Source organism: Camelina sativa, chromosome 15 (genome assembly GCF_030686135.1).
Source record: "Camelina sativa cultivar CO46 ecotype springtype chromosome 15, ASM3068613v1".
Classification (NCBI taxonomy): domain Eukaryota; kingdom Viridiplantae; phylum Streptophyta; class Magnoliopsida; order Brassicales; family Brassicaceae; genus Camelina; species Camelina sativa.
Window position 1 is genome coordinate 12546039 of NC_141894.1, and position 15817 is coordinate 12561855.

General features: G+C 40.0%; 5 pseudogenes; 2 read left to right on the forward strand and 3 right to left on the reverse strand.

Annotated features, from left to right (window-relative positions):
- Positions 1-3466: 3466 nt before the first annotated feature.
- On the forward strand, positions 3467-5266 carry LOC147926559 (uncharacterized; annotated as a pseudogene).
- A 4986-nt stretch (positions 5267-10252) lies between these two features.
- Positions 10253-10371, reverse strand: LOC147926560 (5S ribosomal RNA; annotated as a pseudogene).
- A 393-nt stretch (positions 10372-10764) lies between these two features.
- Positions 10765-10883, reverse strand: LOC147926561 (5S ribosomal RNA; annotated as a pseudogene).
- An 857-nt stretch (positions 10884-11740) lies between these two features.
- LOC147926562 (5S ribosomal RNA) lies at positions 11741-11858 on the reverse strand (annotated as a pseudogene).
- Positions 11859-12378: 520 nt separating this feature from the next.
- Positions 12379-12497, forward strand: LOC147926563 (5S ribosomal RNA; annotated as a pseudogene).
- The last annotated feature ends 3320 nt before the right edge of the window (positions 12498-15817 follow it).

The window sequence follows — 15817 nt, forward strand, 5'->3', positions numbered from 1 at the left end:
GTGAGCACGGGATCGGATTTCCCTCGGACACCTCTCGGACACCTCTCGGACACTCGGACAATCGGTACCAGTGTCCAGCAGCTTGCGTAGGCGGCAAGTATCCGACCCGGAACAACAATGCGGCATCAACCAGTCCCCAAAGATCATCAAGTAGGAGCAAGACAAGGTCATTCAATTGCCATTTCCAAGCCAAGCTCCAACCTTTACACCAAGGACTCATGGCTAGCATCACCAATGAAGAGCCTTGGGTGTGACCAGCTTTGGGAAGCTTGATTCACGTATCTTCACCATCATGCTAGTGTGAAGACACACCTAAGTCATTAGAAGGAGCTATACTCTTTTTCCTACTTCGGGTTTGTACCAATGGGTTTACCGAAGGGGTTTTAACGAGGCAGCAAGCTCTAGTGCATCTCCACTTCGTTCCTACTTGGCTCATGACTTGGAAACTTTCATTGACAAGATAATGGGCCAAGGAAGTGAAGATCCTATCCACCACGTCCAACCAATGACGTGGCATTTCTATCTCCTTCCTACCTTTATTTTATTTTATCTTGAACTTTCTATGACCGTTGGATGGTCTTTGCCTTTTTTTTACCTTTGCTTTTGCTTTTAGGAACATGTGTGTTCCTTAGCTTTGTCCGCGTGTCTAGGGTTTTAGCGTCCCCCTTATGTAAGCTTGCCTATATAAAGGCCTAAACTCTCATTGTAAAAGGCAGACTTGAATATAAAATTAAATTCCCAAAAAGTGAATCTTTGTTTCTTGTCTCATCTCTCTTAGCCGACTTGGCTCTTGAGAAAACCTAGGAGATTCACGAACCGGGTTTGTAATCCCCTAGTCCGACCGCATCACGAGCCGAGCCATATCTCGTGTGTCGTCGCATCAATCCACTGGTTCTGTCTGCTGCATCCGTGCTTCCGTCCGTATGAAGCGTCCCTTCCGTCCATCTTTTTGAGAACCGATCGGGTCGAGTTTCTTACCGAGACGTTCTCCCATCCATCCATCCGTTGTGTCCGACCGTCCTTCCGAATCACCGTCTGTTTGTCCGTACGCAACGTCCTATCCATCCGACCATCTCTTCCGAAGATCGCCGAGTCGAGATTCTCATCGGTCGATCCCCTCCATCCCACCATACCTTGAAGAGAGCCAACTAGTTCGAAGGCCGATCGTCGTTCAGCAACCGGAGATCCACGTCCGACCGTCTCCAATGACCGTCCAACCGTCCGCAGTGTCCGTTCATCCGTCAGTAGCAACCGTCCGTCCGTACGACTCCGTAGACGATCGCGTCCGGCGCTCACATCACATTGCCTTGCCATAAGCTCTCTTGGATCACGTAGATCCTCACGGTGTGTAAGTTATAACGTTGTGTATTTTCTAGCGTCATGCAAAACAACCAAAAAAAAGGGATAGATGCAACAAGAGAATTTCCTGGGAGGTCACCAATCCTAGTACTACTGTGAGACCCAATCCAGCCCACTAAGGGTCCAACAGCTTTTTTACTTACATGCGCATGTGTACATATATATATAGGTGTATATATCTCCCTCTACCTCCAGCCGCTTCTTTGCACAGCAAACTCAAAACCCTAAAGCATCAGACCTCTTTGTTTTCAATCCTTCATCGCCATCGTTAGTGATCAAGAGTTGACTTTGCGTTTTTCTTTTCCTTTTGGGATCACGCTAAGCGGGGAGGAGAGTTGGACGTCTCGTTTTCATCTTTTAACACCGGCTTCATTTAGGTAAGGCAAATCTATCATGGATATATGGTCTATTCCATTGACTATGCTTCTATTGGTTACTGAGATTGTAATTTATGATTCCACAGTTGGTTTTAGTGAAGAAGAAGAATTTAGAACATTGTCAAGTAGTGGTTTTGGTGATCCGTTTTCCGTCGGATCTGAAGGAACTAGATCACGCTTTTGGTGGCGTTGGATAGATCCTGCTGCAAGGAAGAAGTAGCATCTTTTGGTTCATAATTACGAAGTAAACTCCATCCGCAGTTCAAGTTACAAGTTGGTGAAAAATCATTGTTTTATGAACCCAGAAATTAACTAAGTGTCAGATCCAGTTTACAGTTTTTACCTGAGCTTTTGGTGGAAGAATTTTGGCGTTACCTGAACACTTAGAACCAGTTCGACGATTATTACATATAGAAGGAGTGTTAGGGAAGCCACCTGAGTCATCGTTATCACCGGAAAAAGTATACCTTAGCTTCTACGTTGGTTGCTTGTCAGTCAAGAATCATCTGCTTCTGTCAAAAACCAGAAATCCTAATCTGTGTTGAACTGTTTTTCTTCTGCTGCAAGTTTCAGATTGTTGCTAGCTGCTCCAGCCTCTTCCTTCCAGTTCTCGCCAGCTCAAAGTAAGGTGAGGGAGTGATCTGCAGAAATATGATTGCAAGTTCTACTTTTATACTTCATGATTTCTTTGCATAGAATTAGATTTGCTTGCAAACTAGTGATGAAATGTTAATTAGGAATTGGTAATTTGGAAGTGTCATGAGTATTATAGAATGATTGAAATAATAGTTTAGGGAAGACAAGTTCATTATGATTGCTATTGTGAAATGAGAATACCATCGTCAAGATGATGAACCGAGGATTCGGTCTACCTTGAATTGACGGGTTCTTTGTAGCTCAATAAAAGGTTGACAGGCCCAGTGGAACTAGATAGGTTCAAAGATCATAGAGATGATCGAACCTGGTATTGTTGTGAAAATCTTGTTGAAGTCAAGAAAGTTGTTGTATGGTGTAGCTTTGCACAGTGTGGCAGAGTTTTTGTTTGGATTTTTTCTATGTGATTAATGATTGAGGTTTAAAGATAAATTATTTCTTCGTATTTCTAGTGGGCGGAAAGGATCCTCTCTCTGAGTAATTCATTACTCACCCCCTTCTTTTTCCTTTTCCCAAGTCAGGGTGAGAATGTTGAGTAGCCGCGCAAGTTCGTCTCGCTGGTAATGTTTTTTGATTAATTTGGGTTTTATTTCGTTATTCGTTATTATTTAAAAAAAAAAAAAAAAACTGAGAATTATTTTTGTTTATCAAACAGTTTAGGCTAGTTTAAGAAATGGTTAAGACAAGTTATTTTAAAGGTTTTTTTTTATAAAAGAAAGGTTTTCTAGAAATGTTTGAGGCAAATAACTAATTTATTTAGAAAATTGAAGTAGAGAAAAGAACTAGTAAGGCAGGTAACACGCCGTCTCAAGATTCAGGGAGACGGGTGTTACAAGTGGTATCAGAGTGGAGGTTAAAATCAAGCAGGTGCTGACCCGGAAGGCTAAGTTGTTTTTAAAAAAAAGGTTAAAATGTTTTTTTTAATTAAGTTTTTCTAAGAAAAAGTTTTCAGTATTTGAAAAAAGGGGGATTCGGGATTTAAAAAGAAAAAACACCATAGAGCAAGACTTGCGTTTAGAATTCCTGTAAAGTTTCAGTTTCGCAGTGGTTCTTATGTTGGATCTTGTGTGAATAGAATGGCACCAAACAGAAGAAGAAGGCGTCCTGCAAACCCCAAAGAAAACAAAGTTGGTGATGCACCAGCTAATGAGCAAGGTCATCCACAAGGAGGAGCGAATCCTGTTGCCGCTCATGCAGAAGAGATTGCTGCAACTCGTGTAGAGATGCAAGAGCTTCGAAACATGATGTGAGAGATTTTGGATTGACCTGTTTATGCACCCCCACCACCATCACCTGCACCTCGCCAGCCACCACCTGCACCTGCATTTGCTCCGCCTTAGCCACCAGCAGGACTTCAGTTTTCTTATTTTGAGACGATGAAGTTCATGAGTACGATGGGCACAAAGTATTTCACTGGTGGCAATGATCAGGTTCATGCTGATGATTGGAAGCAGACATTGGAGAAAAATCTCAGGTCATCTAGATGTCCAGTAGAGTTTAGGAAGGATCTTGCAGTGCATTACTTGCATGGAGATGCAGACAATTGGTGGAGGAATGTTGAGAGGAGCTTACCTGTTGGTTATGTGTCTACTTGGGAGGATTTCTTGAAGGAGTTTAATAAAAAGTATTTTTCTCAGGAAGCTATGGACCAGCTCGAATGTGAGTAATTCTAGAGCTTCGTCAGGGTACGATGACTGTTAGAGAGTATGATGCTGAGTTTATTTGTCTAAGGTGGTTTATTGGGAGAGAGTATATCAAGCAGGAATTGATTCGCAGGTTTATGAGAGGATTGAGGGCTAATATTCAAAATCATTGTTCCATTTGAGGATGTACTAGCATGGTTGAGTTAGTTGAGCAGGCCGCTACGGTGGAGAAAGGAATTGAGGAAGAAGCTAGGGATCTCAGGAGTACTTTGCCGAGAGGAACTAAGGCAACAGAGCCACATAAGCGTACATGGGATAGACGTGATGCAGGACCAGTTCAGACTCGTTATACAAAGTGTACCAACTGTAAGTGGAAGCATGGAGGGGTACATTGGTTTGATCTAGGCAAGTGTTTTCAGTGTGGAAAAGATGGACATATCAGAGAAAATTGTCCAGAGGGTGTTGATACTTGTAGAAGGTGTGGAAGCAAGGTCACTTCGCACGAGAATGCATAGTGCAGATAGCAGGAGGACAACATGGTAATCAAAATAGAGGATTTATGCCGCCACCTCCAAAAAGGCAAGATGTTGGGCCTCGAGTGTATTCAGTAGGAGACGAGGATGGTGCAGAACCGATCATGGGTAAGTTTTCAGCAAAAGTTTTTTTTTTTATGTGAATTCTCTTTGGCTTTTAGTTGTTGCATGTGGTCTTTTTGTGTATGTGGATTGCTTAGTTTAGATTATATGAAAAAAAAAAAACCTATGAAGTATCGGTTTGTATTGGAGGAGTTATAGCCTATACAATTTTTGACACTGGAGCTACACATTGTTTTTGAGCCCCAACTTCGTGAGGAATTGGGATTCCTGAATTGACTTCACAGAAAAGCGAAGAAGAATCAAAACTGCAGGAACACAATTAATAGGATCATCAAGGACTTACCGAGACATTCCGGTGTTGATAGAAGGAGTGGAGTTGGTGGGTAATTTCCTTGAGATGGATTTGAGGCGTTACGACGTAATCGTTGGCATAGATTGGTTAAAGCGGCATGATGCCAATTTGGACTGTCGGGGAGCACGCGTCATCATTAATCAAGCTGAAGGGAATTTGGTATTCCAGGGAGTGATGACTAATAACGGGGTTCCTATCATTTCGATGATTCATGCAGAGGAATTACAATGGAAAGGGCCTGAAGCTTATTTGGCAACCATCACAATTGAGAGAGGAGACACATGAGTGGAGCTGAATGACATTCATGTAGCAGCAGAGTATGAAGATGTTTTTGAGCCACTCAAAGGACCACCACCAGATAGAGGAGATGCTTTCACTATTGAGTTGGAGCCAGGGACTGCTCTAGTATCCAGGGCGCCATATCGGTTAGCTCCAACAGAAATGGCTGAATTAAAGAAGCAGTTAGAGGATCTTACAGAAAAGGGATTCGTGAGACCAAATAGTTCTCCATGGGGAGCGCCTGTCCTGTTTGTGAAGAAGAAAGATGGAACTTTCAGAACTTGCATAGACTATCGTGAATTGAACAAGGTGACTATTAAGAATAAGTATCCTTTACCACATGTAGATGAGCTGTTGGACCAGCTGCAAGGAGCATCTTGGTTTTCAAAGATAGATTTAGCATCAGGCTATCATCAGATTGGTATTGCTGAGGAGGATATAAGGAAAACAACATTCAGGACACGTTATGGGCATTATGAGTTTGTGGTCATGCCTTTTGGATTGACTAATTCCCCCACAACTTTTATGAAGCTTATGAATAGTGTGTTTTGGGAGTTCTTGAACAAGTTTGTCATTATTTTTTATTGATGATATTTTGATATACTCCAAGAATAAAGAGGAGCATGTTGAGCACTTAAGGTTAGGGTTGCAGACATTGCGGGACTAGAAATTTTTTGCAAAGATGGCAAAATGTAGCTTTTGGCAAAAGCAGATTGAATTTTTGAGCCACATAGTTTCTGAAGCAGGAGTAGCTGTTGACCTAGAGAAGATCGAGACCATCACTCACTGGCCTAGACCCAAGAATGCCACAGAGGTCCGTAGTTTTCTTGGACTTGCTGGTTATTACAAAAAATTTGTAGAGGGATTTGCAAGTATGGCCAAACCATTGACGCAGTTGACATGTAAGGATGCAAAGTTTGTGTGGACAGAAGCGTGTGAAATTTTTTTCAGAGGTTGAAAGAGCATTTAACTCAGGCACCGGTGTTGGTTTTACCAAAGGTTGGGGTACCTTATGTTCTTTATACAGATGCATTGGCGACTGGTTTAAGATGTGTACTTATGCAGGATGGTAAAGTTATAACCTATGCATCAAGACAGTTGCGGAAACATGAGACTAATTATCCTACTCATGACTTGGAGCTAGCTGCAGTGGTTTTTGCTCTTAAAGTTTGGAGAGCCTACTTATATGGAGAAAAGGTGCAAGTATTTACTGATCACAAGAGTCTGAAACATATTTTCACCCAAGCAGATTTGAACTTGAGACAGAGGAGATGGGTAGAATTGCTTGCAGACTATGATCTTGATATTGCTTACCATCCAAGAAAAGCTAACCAGGTAGTGGATGCCCTAAGCAGAAGGAGAGATGATGTGAATGGAATCATGGAGGTGCAAGAGCTTGTTTCAGCTTGATCAAGCCTGAATATTTGTGAAGCCTCTGTTGATGATGACGTAATGGGTTTGAAAGCAGTAAACCAAGCTGATTTACTATGGAGAATCCGTGAGGCATAAAAAGAAGATGTGGAGCTAAGGAAAGCAGTGGAAAGTGAAGTTGGGGGTTATCACACCACAGAGAATGGAACATTTATTTTTAAGGGTCGAGTTTGTGTTCCAGATAATAAAGTTCTAAAAGAAGAGATTTTGAAGCAAGCGCACCAGTCACGTTTTGCCATCCATCCAGGTTCTACTAAGATGTATAGAGACCTGAAAAGGTACTATCATTGGAAGGGAATGAAGCGGGAAGTAGAAGATTGGGTAGCAAAGTGCACATTGTCAGTTGGTGAAAGCAGAACATAGAGTTCCAAGTGGACTTTTACAGGGTTTACCACTACCAGAATGGAAATGAGATATGGTGATTATGGATTTTGTTACTAGGCTTCCATTGACAGTAAGTAAGCGAGATGCGGTTTGGGTAATTGTAGACAGACTTACAAAGTCAGCTCATTTTCTAGCAGTGAATAAAAAGGACACGGCAGAACACTTAGCTCAAAAGTATTTGGATGAGATAGTAAAACTTCACGGAGTTCCTGTGAGTATTGTTTCTGACAGAGATCCAAAGTTCACATCGGTTTTTTGGAAGGCCTTACAGAAAGCCTTGGGGACCAATGTGCATTTGAGTAAAGCTTATAACCTGCAGACAAATGGTCTATCTGAACAGACAATTCAAACGTTGGAGGACATGCTTAGAGCTTGTATGTTGGACTGAGGTAGTCATTGGGAAAAATATTTATCTTTAGTGGAATTCGCTTACAACAGTTATCATTCTAGCATCGACATGTTACCATTTGAGGCTCTTTAGAGACGACCATGTCGCACACCACTCTGTTGGACAGAAGTGGGGAAGTGCCAAGACATTGAGCCTGAAGTAATTCAGAAGTCAACTGAGCAAGTGGAGCTGCTCCAAAACAGATTAAGAGAAGCTCATGATCGTCAAAAGAGTTATGCAGATAAGAGACAGAAAGAGTTGGAATTCAAAGTTGGGGACTTGGTGTATCTTAAAATGAGAATGTTTAAAGGAATAGACCGTTGGGCTAAGAGAGGGAAGCTTAAGCCAAGGTATATGGGACCTTATCTTATCACATAAAGAGTTGGAGCTGTGGCTTACCGTCTTGATTTGCTAGACAAATTGGCGACGTTTCACGATGTTTTTCATGTCTCTGTGTTAAGAAAGGTAGTAGCGGAACCAGAGCTTATCGTTTCACAGTCACCAAAGGACCTTGAGTTGGATTTATCGGTAAAAGGAAAACCGGTATCAGTTGTAAGTTGGAGAGAGAATACTTCAAGAGGAAGAAAAGCTAAGACAATTCAAGTATGTTGGGAGCGAGATGGAGTTCAAGAGATGACATGGGAATCAGAGAAGTTAATGCGAATTGACTACCCATAACTATTTAAAGACGAGAACGAAATTCAGCTGGGAATGTTGAATTCGGGGACGAATTCTCTTGAAGTTGGGGAGAATTTTGAGACCCAATCCAGCTCACTAAGGGCCCAGCAACTTTGATCGTAAAACCTATGTGCACATGTGTACATATATATATAGGTGTATATATCTCCCTCTACCTCTAACCACTACAATGCACAGCAAACTCAAAACCCTAAAGCATCAGACCTCCTTGATTTCATTTCTTCATCGCCATCGTTAGTGATCAAGAGTTGATGTTGCGTTTTTGTTTTCCTTTTGGGATCACGTTAAGCAGGGAGAAGAGTTGGACGTCTCGTTTTCATCTTTTAACACCGGCTTCATTTAGATAAGGCAAATCTATCATGGATATATGGTCTATTTCATTGAGTATGCCTCTATTGGTTACTGAGATTGTAATTTATGATTCCACAGTTGGTTTTAGTGAATTCAGAAACATTGTCAAGTAGTGGTTTTGGTGATCCGTTTGCCGTCGGATCTGAAGGACCTAGATCACACTTTTGGTGTCATTAGATAGATCCCGCTGCAAGGAAGAAGTAGCATCTTTTGGTTTTTTATTACGAGCTAAACTCCATTACAAGTTGGTGAAAAGTCATTGTTTTTTGAACCTAGAAATTAACTAAGTGTCAGATCTAGTTTGCAGTTTTGACCTGAGCTTTTGGTGGAAGAATTCCAACATTACCTGAGCACTTAAAGCCAGTTCGACGATTGTTATATATAGAAGGGGTGTTAGGGAAGCCACCTGAGCCATCCTTATCACCAGAAAATAATATACCTTAGCTTCTACGTTGGTTGTTTGTCAAACAAGAATCATCTGCTTCTGTCAAAAACCAGAAATCCTAATCTGTGTTGAACTGTTTTTCTTCTGCTGCAAGTTTCAGATTGTTGCTAGCTGCTCCAGCCTCTTCCTTCCAGTTCTCGCCAGCTCAAAGTCAGGTGAGGGTGTGATCTGCAGAAATATGATTGCAAGTTCTACTTTTATACTTCATGATTTCTTTGCATAGAATTAGATTTGCTTGCAAACTAGTGATGAAATGTTAATTAGGAATTGGTAATTTGGAAGTGTCATGAGTATTATAGAATGATTGAAATAATAGTTTAGGGAAGACAAGTTCATTATGATTGCTATTGTGAAATGAGAATACCATCGTCAAGATGATGAACCGAGGATTCGGTCTACCTTGAATTGACGGGTTCTTTGTAGCTCAATAAAAGGTTGACAGGCCCAGTGGAACTAGATAGGTTCAAAGATCATAGAGATGATCGAACCTGGTATTGTTGTGAAAATCTTGTTGAAGTCAAGAAAGTTGTTGTATGGTGTAGCTTTGCACAGTGTGGCAGAGTTTTTGTTTGGATTTTTTCAATGTGATTAATGATTGAGGTTTAAAGATAAATTCTTTCTTTGTATTTCTAGTGGGCGGAAAGGATCCTCTCACTGAGTAATTCATTACTCACCCCCTTCTTTTTCCTTTTCCCAAGTCAGGGTGAGAATGTTGAGTAGCCGCGCAAGTCCGTCTTGCTGGTGATGTTTTTTGAGTAATTTGGGGTTTATTTCATTATTCGTTATTCGTTATTTTTTTATTTTTTTTTTAAAAAAGCTGAGAACTATTTTCGTTTATCAAACAGTTTAGGCTAGTTTAAGAAATGGTTAAGACAAGTTATTTTGAAGGTTTTTTTTTTATAAAAGAAAGGTTTTCTAGAATTGTTTGAGGCAAATAACTAATTTATATAGAAAAGTGAAGTAGAGAAAAGAACTAGTAAGGCAGGTAACACGCCGTCTCAAGATTCAGGGAGACGGGTGTTACAACTACTCTCGCCCAAGCACGCTTGACTGCAGAGTTCTAAAGGGATCTGGTGCATTGGTTCTCGTTTGATCACATCCGTTAGTATATCCCATGCAATCGCATATATCATTTAACAAAGACTCAAAGGATCATTCGATTTGGGTCCCACTTGATATGTGGACCGGTTAAATCACCTTGGACGTACTTCCAAACACGAAAAAAAGTTATAACCATGTTTGAACACATTTTTTTATCCCGAAATCGTGTCGCCCAAGCATAGAAAAAAAGGGAGGGATGCAACACGAGGACTTCCCCGGAGGCCACCCATCCTTGTACTACTTTCGCCCAAGCACAGTTAATTGCAATGTTCTGATGGGATCTGGTGCATTAGTGCTAGTATGATCGCATCCATTAGTATATCCCATGCAATAGCATATATCTTTTTCTGAAGACTCAAAAGATCATTTGATGTGGGTCCCAATTGATATGTGGACTGGTTAAGTCAACTTGGACATGCTTCCAAACTGGAAAAGCAAGCCATAACCATGTCCGAACATGATTTTTGTCTTGAAATCGTGTCGCATACACAAAATAACCCGAAAAGCCTTTAAGATTCAAAATTTTGTCCTGAAAATAGTCTACAGGTACGGTGACCCATTGCTTTGCCAGAAGCTCTCTTGCGGCTTTTCAAAAAATTGTTATGGGTCGGTGACCCATATCAAGTAGGTCCTCACAGTGTGAAAGTTACGACATTGTGTATGTCGTAGCATCTTGCGAAATAACCAAAAAAAAAAAAAAGGGGAGAGTTGCACCACAAGGACTTCCTGGGAGGTCACCCATCCTAGTACTATTCTCGTCCAAGCACACTCAACTGTAGAGTTTTGATGGGATCTTGTGCATTAATGCTAGTATGAGCGCATCTCTTAGTATATCCCATGCAATCGCATATATCCTTTTACGAAGACTCAAAGGATCATTCAATGTGGCTCCCACTTGATATGTGGACCGGTTAAGTCACCTTGTACATGCTTCCAAACTCAATAAACAATCCATAATCATTTTTTAACACATTTTTTTATCCTGAAATCGTGTCGCTATCACAAAAAACCCCTAAAAGCCTTTAAGCGCCAAAATTTTGGTCCTGAAAATAGTCCAACGTTACGGTGACCCATTGCCTTGCCAAAAGTTCTCTTGGATATTTTCAAAAAAGGTATTATGAGTCGCGTAGGTCCTTACGGTGTGAAAGTTATGGCGTTGTGTATGTATGATCGTCTTGCGAATCAACTAAAAAAAAGAGAGGGATGCAACACGAGGCCTTCTTTGGAGGCCACCAATCGTATTACTACTCTCGCCCAAGCACACTGAACTGTGGAGTTCTAATGCGATGCGGTGCATTAGTGATGGTATGATCGCATCCATTAGTATATTCCAAGTAATCGCATATATCCTTTTTCGAAGACTCAATGGATCATTCGATGTGGGTGGACCGGTAAAGTTACCTTGGACATGCTACCAAACCCGAAAAACAAGCCATAACCATGTCCAGACACGTTTTTTTTAATCCCGAAATCGTTTTGGGCTTAGAAAAAAACCCGAAAAGCCGGTAAGCATCAAAATTTGGTCCAGAAAATTGTCCAATTGTATGGTGACCCATTGCCTTGAGAGAAGCTCTCTTGGGGCTTTCAAAAAGATATTATAGGTCACGGAGATCCTCACGGTGTGAAAGTTACAACTTTGTGTATGTACTATCATCTCGCGAATTGACCCAAAAAAAAGGGAGGGATGCAACACGAGGACTCCCGGGAGGTCACTCATCCTATTACTACTCTCACCCAAGCACGCTTGACTACAAAGTTCTGATGGGATCCGGTGCATTAGTGCTGGAATGATCACATCCATTAGTGTATCACACGCAATTGCATATATCCTTTCCGAAGACTTAAAGGATCATTCAATGTGGGTCCCACTCCATAGTTAAGTGTGCTTTGGTGAGAGTAGTACTAGGATGGGTGGCCTCCCGGGAAGTCCTAGTGTTGCATCCCTCCTGTTTTTTTGTTGTTGTTTCGCAAGACGATAGTAATACACAACCTCATATATTTCATATTGTGAGGACTGACTTGACCCATAACAGCTTTTTGAAAAGCCCCAAGTGAGCTTCTGGCAATGAAATGGGTCACAGTACCATTGGATTATTTTCAAGACTAATTTTTGACGCTTAAAAGCTTTTATGGTTTTTTCGTGTTCCTAACTCAATTTCAGAATAAAAAAATATGTTCAGACAAGGTTATGGCTTGTTTTTCGAGTTTGGAAGAAAGTCCAAGGTGACTAAACATGTCCACATATCAACTAGGACCCACATCGAATGACTATTTGAGTTTTCGGAAAAGGATATACGTGATTGCATGGGATATACTAACAGAAGCGATCATACTAGCATTAATGCACCGTATCCCATCAGAATTCCGCAGTTAAGCGTGCTTGGGTGAGAGTAGTACTAGGATGGGTGGCCTCCCAGAAAATTCAAGTGTTGCATCCCTCCTTTTTTTGTTTGGTTGTTTTGCAAGAAGATAGTACATACACAACATCATAATTTTCATACCGTGAGGTCCTACGCAACCCATGAACTATTTTCAGGGAAACATTTTAATGGTTAAAGGCTTTTCGGGTTTTTTTGTGTGATCCCGACACAATTTTGGGATCAAAAACTGTGTTTGGAATGGTTATTGTTTGTTTTTCGAGTTTGGAAGCACATCCAAGGTGATTAACCGGTCCACATATCAAGTGGGACCCACATCGAATGATCCTATGAGTGTTTGGAAAAGGATATATGTGATTGCATTGGATATATTAACGGATGCGGTCATACTAGCACTAATACACCGGATTACATCAGAACTTTGCAGTTAAACGTGTTTGGGCAAGAGTAGTACTAGGGATGGTGACCTCCAGGGAATTCCTCCTGTTGCTTCCCTTCTTCTTTTTTTAGGTTGTTTTGCAAAACGCTAGGACATACACAACATCGTAACTTTCACACCGTGAGGGCCTATGGGACTCGTAATACCGTTTTGAAAAGCCCCAAGAGAGCTTCTTGCAATGCAATTGGTCTTCGTACCATTGGGATATTTTTGAGACCAAAGCGTAAAGTCTTTTCAGTTTTTTTGTGTGATCTCAAACGATTTTGTTAGCTATCGTGGGATTACCTACAAGGCTTTTTTCTGTAGCCTTTTTTTTTGGACAAGATTTTTTTTTTTCTTGGGTCTTTGAAGTTTTTTTTTTGGTGTTTTGTGTTGTGGTTTTCATGTTCCATGGACTTGCTATTTATAGACTTACTAAAAATAACTGCTATGGACTTGCTAGGAAAATTTGCAAGGGATTTCCGAGAGATATTTTTAAAATTTATTTTTTGCTACAAATTTGCAAGGTAGTTTGATTTTTGCCGACAAAACAGTTAGACTCGGGTAAGACGTGCTTGCCGACATCTACGTCCCTCGCAAATTTGCTACACAATGAGTTATCACTAATGCATCGCATATTTGCGAGAGAACGTTCCGTCGCAAATTTTGCGAGGCAATTGCAAGTACCCTGGTCTGCGTAGCAACGCACTTGCAAATCCATTGCAGATTTGCGAGGGCATATTGCCATCGCAGATTTCCGTCACAAAGAGCGTGTTTTCTTGGAGTGAAAATTCTAGCACTTATACCAAAAAAAAAGAAGTAAACGAGATGAAAGATTACCGCCTGATCTCATGTTGTAAGGTTTACTCCAAGCTTATTGCTAATAGGTTCAAACGTCTTCTTCCGGATTTCATCAATCTGCTTTTGTTAAGGATCGGCTGCTGATGGAAAATGTTTTTTTGGCATCCTAGCTAGTTAAAGATTATCACAAAGATGTAGTTTCTTCTCTAAGTGCAATAAAGATTCATATTTCAAAAGCATTCGACTCTGTTCAATTCCTTTATCCTTACCTTCATCTCAGTGCTAAATTTCCCACCCCAATTCGTGAGATGGATTGAACTATGTATTATCATGGCTTCTTCTCGGTTCAAGTCAACATAGAGTTATCTGGTTTATTTCATAGTAATCGGGGATTACGGCAAGTTTGCTCACTATTGCCCTATCTTTTGGTTTTTTTGTATGCAAGAGTTGTCGGAAATGCTTAAAAAACTGCTATGGAAAGAAGGATAGGCGATAATCCTAAGTGTCAACACCTCAATCCATCTGTGTTTTGCAGATGACTTGCTGGTATTTACGAATGGCACCAAAAGATCTATTGAGGGAGATGTTCAGATTTAAACTTTTGCAGAGTTTTTGGACTCAATATTAGACTTCAAAAACCAACACTATACAAAGTAGGGATACGAGAGAGTGAAAAGGATTTGATACTGAGAACTTTTCTGTTTGCAGCGGGAACTCTTCATATGCGCTACCTTGGTTGCCGATTCTCACTAAGAGAATGTTGAGAAATGATTATACACCACTTATTGAACGAATTCGTGAGAGAATAGGAAGTGGAAAGGCTCGACATTTGTTGTTTGTGGGGCGCCTACAACTCATTAGCTCAGTAATCCATAGTCGTACAAATTTTTGGATGTCTGCTTCTTGTTTGCTGAGTGCTTGTATCAAGGAGATAGACAGTATGTGCTCTGCTTTCTTGTGGTCAGTCCCTACTTTGAACACACACAAAAAAAAAGCTAAAATGTGATGGAATGATGTTTGTCTACCTAATGAAGAAGGAGGTTTTGGGCTTCGTTCTCTAAAAGAGGTCAATAAGGTGAGCTGCTTAAAACTCATATGGAGAATCCTCTCATCAAATTTTCTATGGGTCAAATGGCTTCGAGTTTACTTGCTACAAAAGAAGGGCTCATTCTGGTCTAAAGGAAAATACCACATTACGCTATGGATGTGGAGAAAGTTGCTCAAGTATCGGATTCTAGCTTATGGTCTTGTCAGGTATGAGATACAGAGTAGAAAAAAATGTTTCTTTTTTGGTATGATAATTGGTCGGATCTAGACATATTTAACAAGCATATATTATGACTAATTACACAGTAGTATAAGATCGTGATTATGTAAGTTACATAACTAATTTATTTTTAAGTTAAGTTATAATAACATATGTAACACTGTATATTTAAAATTAATAATCTAGGCAATACCAAAGCCAACTAATTCACAAGTGAACGTCGTCATTTATAGTTATATTATATCTCACAGATATAGAATTTAAAATGAACGAATAATTCTTCGTGTCTGTTTTGTTTTTTAAAAGAAATGAGTTATATGATAGCCATACAGTAACAGGACCCAAAACGTCCAGGACCATGATAGTGATACGCCTGATATAATAAAACTAGCAATGGTTTGAGATACTATAGAGAATATATATATATATATATATATATATATATATATATATATATATATATGTGTGTGTGTTTATGATTTGGTAAATTATTACAATTATTATTCAGACCAAAAGAGTTGTATTTACAAACTAGTAACCATAATAATAATTAAAAAAAAAAGAGCAGCTTTAGAGAAACAGAAAACATAATCAGAGTCCGTTCCAATGAAAGGTTTGTCATGTTTATAACGAAGTACATACATCGTATGACCAGAAGCTTGTAGCGATGTATTACATAATTAATTTAGATTTCTTTAAAGTTTGCTTAAATTGTGTTAATTTTTAGCGCCATACTATACAAATACCAAATAATTCGAAAACATCACTAACGATGATATAAAGTGATGCGAACAAATAAATGAGGTTGTGACACTAAAATAAGCTTGTGCAGATAAACCTTTTCTTTTATAATAAGAGCTAACTCGTTTAATAGCTTTTTCTTCTTTCTTAAAG